Source organism: Rhinolophus sinicus, chromosome 2 (assembly GCF_057876585.1).
Source record: "Rhinolophus sinicus isolate RSI-liver-muscle chromosome 2, RSI-T2T, whole genome shotgun sequence".
Classification (NCBI taxonomy): domain Eukaryota; kingdom Metazoa; phylum Chordata; class Mammalia; order Chiroptera; family Rhinolophidae; genus Rhinolophus; species Rhinolophus sinicus.
The window spans coordinates 36,151,282-36,166,695 of NC_142502.1; the positions used below are offsets into that span (position 1 = coordinate 36,151,282).

The 15,414-nt window shown below is 34.8% G+C and overlaps 1 protein-coding gene across 6 annotated transcripts in view; it reads right to left on the minus strand.

Moving 5' to 3' along the window:
* Positions 1 to 15,414, minus strand: part of PKIB (cAMP-dependent protein kinase inhibitor beta) — a 98,344-nt gene that overhangs the window by 70,410 nt on the left and 12,520 nt on the right. For 5 of the 6 annotated variants that reach the window (XM_019740967.3, XM_019740966.3, XM_019740965.3 and 2 more), the window contains exon 2: positions 4,654 to 4,753. The exons of the other annotated variant lie outside the window; for it this stretch is intronic. The gene's annotated coding sequence lies outside the window, so the exon portion shown is untranslated. The remainder of the gene's footprint in view (positions 1 to 4,653; positions 4,754 to 15,414) is intronic. 6 annotated transcript variants of the gene reach the window in all.

The window sequence follows — 15,414 nt, forward strand, 5'->3', positions numbered from 1 at the left end:
AATAACTTCTACTGAAATGAGATGTCCTGGCACGTGTAAGAATTATGAAACTGTCTAGTTGAAATCCCTGTTCTCTTGGATGTTATAACTCAAATTAGTTGACCTTTTTAGGTGAAACAATCCTGATTTCCAAGACATTATTTGGTCTTCTCTAGAACTCCATCTTTATTTTTAACTAGGACATACAATATATTCAGCCCTCAAAAATGTCTGTGATGCTCTGCCTGCAGTGGGTACAATTCCACAAAGTTCTAGCCCAGGATGGGCTCTGCTTTATTAAGCCTTCAAACAGTAGTATATTTGGAATGTTAGTCAGAGTTTACTATTTATTAATTCTATCCCTCCAAACATCAAGAAAAGGATTATCAAACACATTGTTAGGCATACTGCTTGAATCTCTTTTCTGTTTATAGTTATAGAAATTTTACTATGTCTGTATTCAAGTCTATCAATCTTAAATTATGATTTCTGACTTTGATGTCATATTTTACAAGATTATAAAACTATCCACCGATCTATTTTCCTTCAGTTATATCTCATTATTTGTTTTCTTTAAGTAATCTGACATTTGTGTATTATATGAATAAAAGATTCCAACTTTACAATTTTTCCTTGTATTAATTCCAATTTCCAATTTCCTTGGAATTGTGTTCATATAGTAGTAGTTTCTTCACCGACATAAAATACTGCATTTGTTATACATTACCTTCATATACTTAAATCTGTTTTGAGAATTTTCAAGCTGATTTACCGACTCTAAGTTTTTATTTTAGTAAAAATTGCCATATTGTCTTAGTAATTGTAACTTCATAATATTTTTTAATACTTGCAATTAGAAGTTCCTTCTTCATTATTCTTTTTCAAAATTTTGCTATTCCCAAAAATACATTCTTACAGATGTATTTTAATAATTATTTTGCTAACCTCTCCCTAAAAATCTCTTTATGGTTTTAATGAAATTGCATTAATTTTATAAATTAATTTGGGGAAGCTAACATCATTACAATATTTATTATTCTCATTCAGGAATACAATATAAATCTTGATTACTGCTAATCTTATTTGTTTTGTTTTCTTTAAGTCGTACATTTCTTATGTAGTTTATTCAGAGATATATTTCATTGCTATGATAAATGGGATTTTTTCATCATGTTTTCCAATTTGTAGCTGTTATAGAAAAGTCAATTAATTCATACATATTTATTTTTTGTATGGCCACTTAACTGAAGTTTCTTATTCTAATAGTTCTTCAATTGATTTTTTGGGGGATTTTTAGTAAAAATAAAAAATACATTGTTAAAGAAAAAAGATGTCATCTCTTTTCTAATAATTGTTAAATTTTGAGAGACAGCATACCGTACTATTTAAGTTTAAAGACTCATGAGTTAAGCCACTTGAGTTTTAAAGTTCAGCTCTGACACTTACTAGTTGTGTGACCTTGGCTAAGTTATTTAGCTTCCCTGGGCCTCAGCTTCCTAATTTGTGAAGTGAGAATAATAGTCTCTATCTCCTAGGATTGTTGTGAAGATTAAACCAGTTAATATTTGCAAAGTAGAACAGTTTTTAGCATATATATAATAAAAAATTTTAAGATGTTTGTCTTTTAATTTTATTGCATTGAACTACAAGGGATGACGTTGGGCATATACTATAGTAAGCCTCTAACATTTTTCTGTTTTCTTAAAATTGATTTTTCAGAATTTAATAACACCTCCATTCCTAAATTACTCTGTTGTATGGATGTATTTTTTCTTAAAAGGAATATGGTTGCATTTTATCAAATGTCATTTGGAATTCATTAGGAAGTAAAAAATAGGGGTTTTAATCTTTAGTCTATGACTATGAAATTATTTTAATAAATTTTCCAATATTGAACAACTTGCACATTGCTAGAATAGACACCATTTGTTATATTATTGTATTTTGTTGATTTCTACATTCCTATATCTAGTATTTCAATGAATTTTTGTGATTTTCTTTTTTTTCCTACTTTTATTAGTGTTTTCTTGTTTTCGGCTTTTTTTAGTATTATGCTTTTTATTAAATGAATTAGAAAAAATGTTTCATCCCTTTTATAGCGCTTATAGAGTATGGCATAATACGTTCCTTAAAAAAATGCATATTTTCAACCACTAATTATAAGTATCTGGTGAAAACAAGATACTTCGCTCATCTAAACAGAATATTATAGGTCCTGCCAAATGTTCCTATCCAAGCTGGTCAAGGACAGAGGCTTAACCATCAGATAAAATTAGGCTCAAATCCTAACCTCACCACCCACTAGCTAAATGTGTGCACTTGGCAAGTTGCACTTTGATCACAGGGAACAACCATACCTTCTTTACATTCCTCACAAAGAGTTATTATGAGGACTACATGAAATCATGTTTATAAATCACTATGCACTCCACCTGCAATAAAGACTCAATGAATTATTTAATGGGTTAGTTTTAATTTTCCTTAAATACAAAATTAATGTTTACAATTGTACTTGCTACTTTTTCTTAGCATGGAGATTTTAGTTGTTTATGTAGAAAAAGAAATGTTTTTGAAAAACAGTTCTGTATGAAATTACTTCATAATAAAAGGTAGATTTCAATTAAGACAGTTATTCTCTACTGACAAATTTAAAAGTTGACATGAAAGTAAAAATGTTCTGCTAACACATGAAAATGAACCCATTGCCACTGTCTAAATGAAATCACAGAGAGTTAATGAGAAAGTTGTACTGGTTTTTAGAAAACCCGACAATAAGCCTAAACCAATATAATGTCTGCCACTCTTTCTTGTTCCCTTGGAGCTTTGTTCTCATGGGAATCAGAGAGTGGGAGGAGAAAGTACCTTTACACAGGCTGAGGCTTACTCCCTGTTCTCTGATCTGCCATCCAAACTGCAAGAGGAGAGCAAGTCTCGCATTCCAGGTGGCAGCAGGAAGGGATTGGAGTGGCCTCAAATATAACCAACATAATAGAACTTTTTGTTAAATATTAAGATTGTACCATAAATGTAGTCTCATTTTTAAAAGACACACAATCTGTATAGGCTGTGGATGCTGAGAGAGAAGATACTTATGAAGAAAGGCTCCTGCTGACTACCTGGGTTCAAATTTCAAAGCAGAGCCTAGCAGCCCTTTCTAAACAGGGGCAAATGGCGCTTTAGGGAGAAGCCTGTACTAAGTTGCCTACCTTCCATAATGAACTGCCTACCTGAGCTCTGTGCCTGCCTTCTGAGCCAGCCCTTATAAAGGAGTTCCTGGAATGGTATTTCAACTAATAGGACTGAGGTGTTCCCCACCTAACTGGAGCTATACAGGTACATCCCCATCAACATCTTCATTGACCAATCAGAGCGGCTCCATTATGACCAATCAGGGCAGTGCCATTTGGACCAATAAATTGTAAGCTCTTGGAGTCCTCATGTGCATGAGGATGGACCAATCAGGGACCAGGGGTAGGGACTCCTGTCTATATAAGTCAGCTCTAGCACACTTTCTCTTTCCACCAAAGACAGAAGTCTGTGTTTCCCCGGCTGGAGCTGAAACACCAAAGATGAAACATTAAAAATGTCTTGCCAGAGCAGAGGGAAGTGGACTAGACTGGAGTAGATGAAGTAGACTAGAGCAGAGCAAAGCTGTCTAGCAGGAGAAGGGCCTCACCCCAGGGACTCCTTGTTCCAGGGCAGCCTTGCAGCCATGCAGTTTTATAATTCAGATGTAACACTATTGAGCTGTTCTACAGCCATGCTGTTCTCACAGCCATGCTATACCACAATTGAGCTGTTTGCACTGAAAAAAGTTTCCCTCTTCACTGTACCCCAAATTGGGGATTCCTGCTGGCATTGAATTAATGCCAACAACCATCAGTTGAAAAGATGAATATGAATATACACATATATAGTGTATACAGTTTATATGCAATATATATAGTATATATACAGATGAGTATAAACAGAGATCTCTACATATTCTTATTCACCTACACAAATGGATGCCATACACACACACACACACACACACACACACACACACACATATATACCATTGTCATATATATGCCATTTATATATATGAAATATATGTGATACATATGCATATATAGGTATATATAATCAGCACACAGAAATCTGTTTCTCAAGAAATATTTAAGATTTATGTCCACCAATCAATGTCATCAAGAATATTGACTTGTGTGTTCTGATTATAAATCTATTACTATGGTCTCTGAGAAGAATAATATTAGAAGAGTAGTAAGTTTTTAAGACCTGATAGGTAATATTATGAATTTCTCTTCTGTTTCAAAGGCTATAAATTGAAACATTATTGTGGTGGGATGGTCAAGTCTGCTGAGAACAATTTAAATAAGCACAGTTAAGCATGTAAATATCAAACCAAGCTTTGTCTCTGTACTAATCACTGGTCCCTGGCAGACACAGGATGGAAATGTATATCTCAAGTTCTCAGCATGCATTATTTGCTATTAATTTGACATTAACAATAGATTCTATCAAGTTTCGGTTAAACCGTACCGATCTGATTTCTAAGAAAAGACACACACACCCTACCTTTTCTTTGCTGTCCTCTGGCTTTATAGCAAAAAAAAGATATTTTCAGGGACAGCCTCAATAGTAGGATCAGTGGATCAAAAGTGTACCTACCTCTGTCTTTTCTGCTCCCTGTGTGGCTACAGTAACTTGATGACTTCCAGCTTCCCCCAGATTTCTCTTGATCGAGTGCCTATTCAGTGTACCATGACCCCTGAAGGAAACAAAGAGAGACAAAAGATTTATTAAGATAAAACTCTCATTCCTTGTCTCTTTCAGAAAAGAACAAATGGTTCCTCAGGCAATAACGTCTAATTTAATGACAAAATGCCACACAATTTTAAAACAAAGTTCATTGTTATTTTTTCATTCCTCACCCTGATTTCCTTTTCTTTTATATTTCTCTGATTTATAGCAGGAGCAGGATGAATTTTCTTGAGTAAGCAGCTCAATACTCCCTTGTAAATGAGAAGTGTGTTTCTTTTTATTATTTTGTTCACCATTCAAACCCAACGCTTGTATTCCAAGCAATCTTTCCTGTGTTTTGTTCTAAGAACATGTAACATGAACAGTAAGAGCCATTCTTACTAAATAGTAAAATCAACAATATAGCAAGATACATATTTTTCTTCAGCTTTTCAAATTTCCATTGAACACAGGTTCACTAACTGAGTGACAGCCTTTCTCAAATGTGTGATTTTAAAAGCAATAAACCCCTGCAGCAGTTCATCTTTGAACTCCAGTGCCAAAGAACAAGAACATTACATTGTTTTCCTCAATTATACAGTATGGTGATTAGAATTCTGGAAGAGAAAATGAACCCAATAAAATCCAGCCCACATGTAATGCCTCAGTATCAAGAGGTAACTTGAAAATTTGCTATGAATAGGCATCCAACCCACTTGCATTGTTGCCCTGTTCATATCTTATTAGGTATTATATATACAAAGCCCCTATTTTAAAACTAATAATACAGAAAACAACTTAGTTATTTTCATTTCCATATATACTGACAGAGGTAGCTACAACTGATCACAGGGTAAACCAGGCCCCCTTTCACTCGGGCAGTTTACATGTCTGAGCAGACACATAGTAAATGCTTAGTTGGCCAAGAGGAGATAGCCGTGTTTCTTTCATGTTATGGAGATCATCTGCTCCTTTTTCTACAAAGTGTGGCGCCAGTAATGTCCATATTCCTATACTTATATGCAGTGTTTAAATTTACTAGGGTTATTCAGAGAAGAATAGAGTCCAATGCTGTCTGCTGTTTTCTTCTCTCCCTCTTCCTTTCTACTAAGTCACCACATTTTATCTTTTCCAGGCTCATAATGTTCCTCAACTCACTCTTCATTCCAATTCCATTCCCCCAGGGACCATTTATTTCGACCCTCCTCACCTGCACCTTCCTCCACTCCATCAATTCTTACACAGATTAAGACATCTCTCACTAGTCTCCCAGGGTAGAGGAATGCTCCTTGCAGTCCATGTTCCACAGACCAGTCATGTTGGGACAGTAACTGAACGTTAAATTTACATTATATATATATATATATATATATATATATATATATATATATATATATATATATATATATATATATATTCCAAGAATTATTTGTGGTGAAAATATTTCAGTATAATTCTCAAATAAAGTATTTTTCTCCAAATGCTAATAGCACTATGCTAGCCATCTTCAAAGTTAGTTTTCAAATAATTTCATTACTCTTCTCTTTCTTTTGCTTCTCACGTTTCCTCATAGCTTACAAGCAACCCAGTAAGAGCAAGTCCTGAGGGTGTTGTAATATAGAGGCAGAAGCACTGAACTTAATTCTAGCTTCAGCTCATCCATTTATCAACTATTGACTCTGAGGAGCTACCTCCTTTCTTGGAGGAAATGACAGAGCTTTGTTTATCAAATGGGGATGAAAATATTTATCCTGCTTATCTCTCCAGGTTGCTTTGGGAATCAAGGAAGATCATATATAATAAAATACAGTATATATGCTGTATTGTTATTATTCTCCTTGAAGAACTGCAAAAGCAAAAAGGGTACTTCTTGTGTTCAACACTAGATTCAGACTGGGATCCTAGAAAGGCAGCTGTGAACACACTCCTAAGTCTTGCAGCTTCCTTTTGAGATTGTGATGTTCTAAAGCATTTTGTTTTGGCTTCCAAAGGTGGGGAAAAAAACAAAAGAATCAGACTCTAATATTTGGATTTCCAAGACATGCTGAATCTAAAAAAGAAAGAAAAGAAAAAGGGTCTCAAAAAAGTGACCAACCTTATTTGGCTGAAACTGCCATTTAATTAAAATAACCCAACAGTCACTTGTGGCATAAATGTTAATGCAATCTCCAGCTAATGACTCCAGATATTACTGGACACTTTGCAGTAGGAAATATATGCCTATTTTCTACCATTGTATTGCAGGTTTTTAATTGGAGAATGTGGAATGTGTGTAGTAGGATGAGCTTGTTTTGCTTCTAAAAAGAAAATTGAAAACAACCCAAATATCATTTCATATATAAGCAGCATTATAGCCTAAGTTCAAGACAGTTTTTCATTTTTTTATTTATTTTTTATTTTTTTATTTTAGACTAAAGAAACCAGAGGGATATATTTGAACTCATGCATCTAAACAAACCAATGAAAGTATAGAAATTAAGTGTAGAAATAAGAGCAGAGTGCTAGGAATAAAGAACAAAGCTATATTTTCTTAAAATTTGGTGAGATTAATGTTAATTAGAGTTCACTAGCTTAAATTTTCCTCTGAATTGCAGATGTATAATGAGGTAAATAAAACAATCCTCAATGAAGTATAATTTTTTTATTTGAAAGTTATTGTCCTACATTAAGAAGAATCTGTGTGTTCATTCATCCATTCATTTAGATATTCAAAAACCAAAACCTACTGAGTGTCTCCCGTGCATGAGACCTTGTATAAGATGTGATAAAATGTGCTGGTTTGGATCCCTTGGCCACATAGGGGTAGCAACTAATGTCAAAAGAATTGCACTAACAGGCCACATTAAAACAAAACAAAAAAACAAAAAACAAAAACAAACAAAAGAAAAACAACAACATTCTGCTTCTGCTTAGAACACACATCACCCTTTGCTCTCAGCAGGATAGCCCTGTGGGGCCGTCCTTAAAGTTCCAACTCTAGTACTGCTGCTTTTGTAGAGCTCTTTGGAATTGCTCCAGTTTTGTATTCATCATACTCCCTGCCACTAAATCACTTTGTTCATAACTCTCTGATGTACTTAGCGTAGTCGGCTTTGCATTAAAGCTCTATGTGTGACAGTTTTCCCTAGCAGCCTGTGAGTATCTTGAATGGCAATGTTTCACTCATCCATCTGTAAGACTCAGCACGATATATGTAGGCACTTATTTAGTGATTACTGAATGGAAAATTCATACATTTTTGCTTGCATGAGTAAAAGGTATATTATAACTTCAATATGAAGATTTGCAAATGTTTTACGCTCACTCTTCCTCCATATAGCTCTAAAAAGTTGTATTTACATCATGAATTTTTACCTTTGTGAAAATATGAAAAACTCATGGAATTATTTATAAAAGTGTTCACAACAAATGAGCTTGATTCTATTCAAATTCTTTCATTTACTTATTCTTAAGTTTACTTCTCATTGACCCCTTAGCATATTCTCTCCTATTTTTTCCTGCTATCTACGCTTGATTTCTACAATTTCAACTATCCTACAAATAGATCCTTAGTTATTGCTACATTTTCAAAAGCTTTAACAGCTACTGTAGGTACATAAAATTGCAAATAACCTGTGTGGTCCATCCATCCATCCATCCATCCATCCATTCATCCATCCATCCATCCATTCAGCAAATACTATTGTCTACCATGTGGTAGACATCATGGAAGAAACACAAACCCTGTTTTAAAAGACAGAGAGAGTGTCACTCCTACAGTAGTTGGTAAGAAATATACACAAATGATCACAATTAAAATTTTATCTAAGTGCCATATCTCTAATTTATCTGAAATTATTAATAAAAACATTTCATGAAGCCTTCGTAGCTAGAGAATGAATTAAGAGGAACTAATGAAAAGGACTACAAATCAGAAATATATTCATGTTTCAGATTCAGTTAATACAAACAGTTAAACATTCAGTCGAACTGTCTTCTTAGATTCAAGTCAATACCATAAACATCTGTAACAGGCAAAATAAAATCAGGTTTTCTAATTAAAAATGTAACACCTGCATTGTACAATTGCTTTTACCTAGCAATTTGGCAAATTTGACCAAGAGTCTTAAAACTGTCGACAAACTTTGATCCCATCATCCCACTGTGAAACTCCCTTGCCCCTTCAGATCCCCAGGATAAGCCTCCTTTTACTTTATTATTGTTGCTAGGAGGGAGAGGAGATAAAAGGACTTTAACATTAAGTAAATATGTGTCCTGTGTCATGCACCTTGCAAGATACTTTGCATTTTATTCCATTTAATCAACACAAGTAATCTACCACAGAGCAGACTTTTTTCAAAGCTTAGAGATGGTGAGGTACCTGCCTAAGGCCACACAACTAAAGTCAATGTCACAGAGACAAGATTCAAGTTCAGCCTTTTCAGACTCTAAAGCCTGAGATTGATACTAGTCACCACAGTGCCTCACCATATTCTTGGACTGTTGACCTAAGTTTTATATGTAACTTTTCCCAAGTATTATTTTTCTCTTATGACTAAACAGCAGTTCCTTGACTCTTATTAATTTTGCTTTGTATCTAAAGCTCTAAGAAATATGATTTTTTTGGAGAACTGACTCAAAAACAGTTCACTTATTCATTTTCTCTAATTTTTCTTTTAACTATTTCCTTTCTTCAACATCTCATATGCCAAGGAAAATATACCTCACATGTCATACTAAAAAGAAAGTTCAGTGCTAAATGCCTGAATTATTTTTCATGTTCGTACAATGTGAATGGATGTAAAGAAGCTTGATTAAAAAGCTGTGCTCTATAGGCCCAAATAATAAAATAAGCAAATTCAGTTATGTAAATTATTTCATACTTTTCACTCTCTTGCATTTTCTCACTATATCATTATAACCCCGAAACAAACTCCAAGCAAATGGTATCCAGAGAAAATCAGGTATATCCATAATGATATCAGATGAAACAGACTTCAGGGTAAAAAATGTAACAAGAGAGAAAGATGGACATTTTATAATGGTAAAGGGGACTATACAACAAGAAGACATAACAGTCATCAATATTTATGCCCCCAATCAGGGAGCACCAAAATAAACCAAGCAACTACTGACAGAACTAAAGGGAGAAATTGATCAAAACACAATTATACTAGGGGACATAAATACAGCATTGACGGCTACGGATAGATCATCCAAACAGAAAATAAATAACGAAATAGCAGCCCTAAATGACACATTAGATGAAATGGACATAATTGACATTTATAGAGCACTTCATCCTAAAACATCAGACTATATATTTTTTTCTAGTGTACATGGAACATTCTCAAGGATAGACCAAATATTGGGACATAAAACTAGCCTCAGCAAATTTAAGAAGACTGAAATCATACCAAGCATATTCTCTGATCACGCGTCTTTGAAATTGGGTATCAACTGCAAAAAGAAAGCAGGAAAAACCACAAATACATGGAGATTAAACAACATACTTTTAGAGAACGACGGATCAAAGAAGAAATTAGAGGAGAGATCAAGATACATAGAAACAAATGAGAATGAAAATACATCCTACCAAAATTTGGGGGATACAGCGAAAGCAGTTTTAAGAGGGAAATTTATATCATTACAGGCCTATCTCAAGAAACAAGAAAAATCCCAAATAAATAACCTCACATTACACCTTAAAGAACTAGAAAAAGAAGAACAAATATAACCTCAAAAGAAGACTTCCTGTGTTGCCCACATGAAATCATATAGTACTTAGAGTATAGTGTTATGATAGAGAGCACAGAGTCCGAAGACAGACTTTCTGATTATAAATCTGTTACTGTGTATATTTGGTCTAGATACCAACCTTTCTGGGCAGGACTAGATTTCCCCATATATAAAATATCCATGCTGATAGTACCTATCACAAAGACCTGTTGGGAGATTTAAATAATATCCTGAATTTAAGTCATATAAACAATACCTGGCACATACTATGCTTAATATATTTTAGATTTATTGATACTCTTATACAACAAGGATAAATACAATACTTGTGCCAATGATATGTATGATAAAAAACAGTAAAAAGATCACTTTTAAACATTAAGTAGTTTTAAATAAGGCCACTTAGGAAAACATTTAAATTTTCTATTACTACTGATATATTTCAGTAGTACTCTAAGTGAATGGCTTAGACACATTAGCGGGTGTGCATGTTTGTGAGTAAAACAAAAATCTGTGTGCAATTCTTGAGAGGAATTTTTATTATTTTTATTTTTAAAAATATAGGTTCCCTCAAAGAGGGAGGCCCCCAGTGCCAACAAAGAAGTTTCCCCTGTGTACCCAGAGCAAAGCCATGCCTCCTGAACCCTTAGGATCAGCGGGCAAACAGTAACCACCCAAGGCCGGAAGTACTGGATGCAAAGGTAGAGGCGGGGAAGGAGATAAGAAAGGTTTATATCACTTCTCTCTAGCTGGCCAATGTTAATTATTTCTCAGCTCTAACAGTTGCATGTTTCTCTACTTCACACTTTAGCCTCAGATGCAACTGTGTGCTATTCCAAGCTATTGAAAGAGCTCAATTTTGGCTGTTACAATATGTGCCTAGATCTCACAAGAAGCCATTGCTTAACACAGGTGACTGGAAGTCCTAAAAATAGAATTCAAGCCTCCTTACAAGAGCTGTTTAGTTTCGACATTTTATCAACTCTCCTGAAGAGTCATTTATGGACTGTGTCAAATATTACAAATAAAATAAGATGTGGTCCTGGTGAATTATCTTCTGACTTTCTTATACAGAAAGAAACTTTGAAGCAGTATTTCCCGTATTAGTAGCAATTTCTTGCATCGATATTAAATCAAATACTTTGCCATTTCAGGCCCATTTGACAAGACCAGAATTAGCTTGCTGATTTTTCTCAAATGTAAACATTTGTTTTGGCTTAATACTATTAACAGGGAAAGTTACATATTTAATATGGCATAAAGAAAAATTACTTTCCATTGACCCAGAAAATTTACCTTGCAACTAACTACGCCTGAAGGAGAAAGAACTGAAATGGAAATATTTGATATGGGAACTCTATCTGCCACAGCTACCTGCCTTGCTCCAAGTTCATATTTAATTGGATTTACATCAATTATTCCATAAATTGCTTGCATGTTCATAGAACATAAGTTGTTGTCTTTGATTCTAAGGTCAAATACTTACTGCTAGCAACCCTTGTGTCTCTGAGGGAGGCTTGCCCTGCCAGACTACTGCTTCTCCCATGGGGGCAGGCCCACAAGTACTGTAAAACTCCATCGGGGCTGACGCGCCACCATGAGCCTCTGGTTGCTCAGCAACAACCCCTTATGACGGCTCCTCTGGGACTGCTAGGCAACAGCGCTGAGTCTGCCCCAGCTGCTCCCATAGCACTGCCTCTCAAGGGGGCCAGGTTAACAGGAGGCCAGGGGCCCTAAGTGACTAACTAGTTACATAATTAATACATATTTCACGGAATGCTCTCCAACTGTCTCTAAGTAAAAATCAGAGCAGAGCTACTTCCTACCCTTAATTTAAACGCTATCCTTGGATCTTTACAGAAGCTGACAGAAAACTAATGCATTACAGCCAAAATTTGTGGGGGTAGAGGGGTGGGGGGAAGTCTATTAAAAAAAGCACACACATACACATAAAGGAGGACATTCCTTTTTAAAATCACGTTTAAAATATGACTTTCAAAGCTTTCATAATTTGAAAGAATTTTGCTAGTTAGATATTTTCTATTAACAGACAAAAAAATAAAAATGGGAAAACATAAGAATTAAACCACATTATTCTTATGGCAAGGTTTTTCCTAAAATATTTTAAACATAACTCCTTTTAAGTATAGCAATTTTTAGGAAAGACTTTCTATTCTTATCTATAGTTAAACCTACATTTACATCTTCAGTCTCAATGTCTCCTTAGCTCTAGACCAGGAGTGTCCAAAGTGAAGCCCGCGGGCCAACTGCGGCCCACAATCCATTTTTTATTGGCCCGCAGCAAATTCCAAAAATATATTTAGTTTACTTAAATAAACCAGGTGAGGCAATAGGTACTTCACCTCAAGTGAGTGGCCCGGCTGTTTGTGTATTTTACCGCATATGGCCCTTGGTGAAAAACGTTGAAAAAAGTTTGGACACTCGTGCTCTAGACCCTTAACTCAAACTCCACACAAATCTAAACTGGTCATATTTTTCTATCCATATACAGCCTACCTGTTTGGAAAAAGGCAACATGTCCAGTCAACCAATCTAAAAACTTACCCAGACATCAAACCAAGAGTCCAGCCTTTCCTTTATGTCCCCTGCTGTCTCTTACCTCTCCGTTATAGAGGAAGAGGTATGTTCTCCAAGAGAAATGGACTTGCCGCCAAATAAATCACAATACAAATAAGATTCTACTACTGCACTAATTCAAAATAGTCAAATCCAAGCTACTTAGCATGATACCACAAGGCACTTCTGAAACTACTTCCTGTCAAACTTCCAACCATATATGCTGCTATCCACTATGCTGATTTAATTATAGTTCCCTAATCACGTCACTTTAAGTCTCTTTCCTCTTCAAAGGACACATTGTCCTTTGCCTGGCAAACTACTGCTTCTCTTTCAAGACCTAGCAATAACATTACCTCCTCTGAGAAACCGTCCTTGATGTTAGAATTACTTATCACCACCTCTGAACATCTGCATACTTCATTCATACTGCTATGGTGATATTAGTCACATTGTTTTACAGTCATTTACCTACTCAATATTTATTCCATGTTCTTCAAGATCTAGGACCTTGTTCTGTTCAACCTGGTATATTCCTTGGCATTAAGAAGGTATTTTATACTATAGTTTACTAATGGTTAGAGAACTGTACTCTTAGGTAAAATTGTAAAATATGTGAGGATTGCGCATGTTTAACCTCTTAATTAACCAAGAAAGGATAATAAAACAACTCACCAACAACAAAAACTTAATCTCCTGACTGTGGCCTGGTCTTTTTCTCCCTAAATTTATGGTGAATCATAGAGGAAAAACAGCAGATATTTCTATAGTGATCCAATCCATCCAGTAATAGGGCTGAAATAATCAGATGGCCTGTGCCCCCTTTATTATAATCATAATAACATGAAACTCAAGGGAACTACTTGGTAACCAAATCACTAAAAGCTGGTCTGCAACTGATCTCAAGGAAGATAATTTCCCACTCAGATTAGCAATTCTTAAAGCAGTTTTTGCAGAAATCTTGGTGCAACTAAAATAGGGAAGTGAATATAAAGGAAACAAACAAAAAAAGTAGGGTTAAATAAAAAGCAAAAAAAAGTTATTCTAATTTTAAAACCTCTTAAATAATACTTCACAAAACATCATTTATTTAACAGCTATCCCCCTCAAAACACTAACTAAAAAATAAATGGAAACATGAGCAAACAACACACAAAAGGCCACAAATGCAGCAGCCAAGTGTAATATTATGAAGCCACTCTTACCTCATCACCTCAGGAACTAAAGATATTGGTTTCCTTTTTCAAATATAATAACGCTTCTATGCTTTTTCCATAACTTCTTAAATTCATATATATATTCATACAACTATCCATGCAACACAAATTCTATTCTATAGAAATCGGAATTATTAGCCTGTGTTAAACTGAGAATTCTTAGTCTATTCCAAGCTTGTGGGTTCTGTATTCTGCAAGCCCGTGCTTCTTCAACTGGGAAACCTGTACCCTTAGAAATACTTGACTGCATGCTGAAGATACTCACAACCATATGATGAATTTTGTATATCAAAACAGTATTACTTGATTATATATATAGGCATATTTATGTATTAAAATAAAATAAACACACTATAGAGTGCCAAATTTACACAAATTTGTTTTGTAAGATACCATAACTTTTTAATTGCAGCTTAACTTTTGTAACATCTTTTTTTATTTTGTGGCAAAAATCATTTTCTCTCAATATTAGTCCTAAATCTTTCTTCAGATACCTCACAGGGCCAGCCTAAACCCCTATGTACCTAAGACATTCCTTCAAAAAAATAATAATAATAATGGTCACAACTAATGGAGGATGTGTTCCTTCTGTACTGGATGCCAGGAAATGTGTTGGGTACTTGACAATCATTAATCACAACACTAGAGCTGAAAGTAAACAGTACCTCTATGCTATAAAAAGAAAAGAAGGAAGGAAGGAAGGAAGGAAGGAAGGAAGGAAGGAAGGAAGGAAGGAAGGAAGGAAGGGAAGGGAAGGGAAGGGAAAGGAAAGGAAAGAAGGAAGGAAGGAAGGAAGGAAAATAAAGGAACTAGGCCTACAAAAGGATAACTAAATATGCATCTAACTCCAAAGCTTCTGTTGTTTCTTTGTCTTTTTGAGATATCGTATTATACTACATTTCCATGCCTTCTTTACCAAGTGTTCATTTCTCCTAGCTAAATATCTCCATTTTATGACTAGTCCTTCTATCATTCTGCAATAATTCACCATGCTGATCAATATGTGGTGTGTGTGTGTGTGTGTGTGTGTGTGTGTGTGTGTGTGTATTTATTTGTAGGAGTAGAGTATCCAGAATAATTTGATCATGGCAGAGCAGAGTTGGGTCATCACTTTCCTTGTTCTGGATAAGATACTGCTATTAATACAACTTAAAAATATACAATTCTTATTGAATAG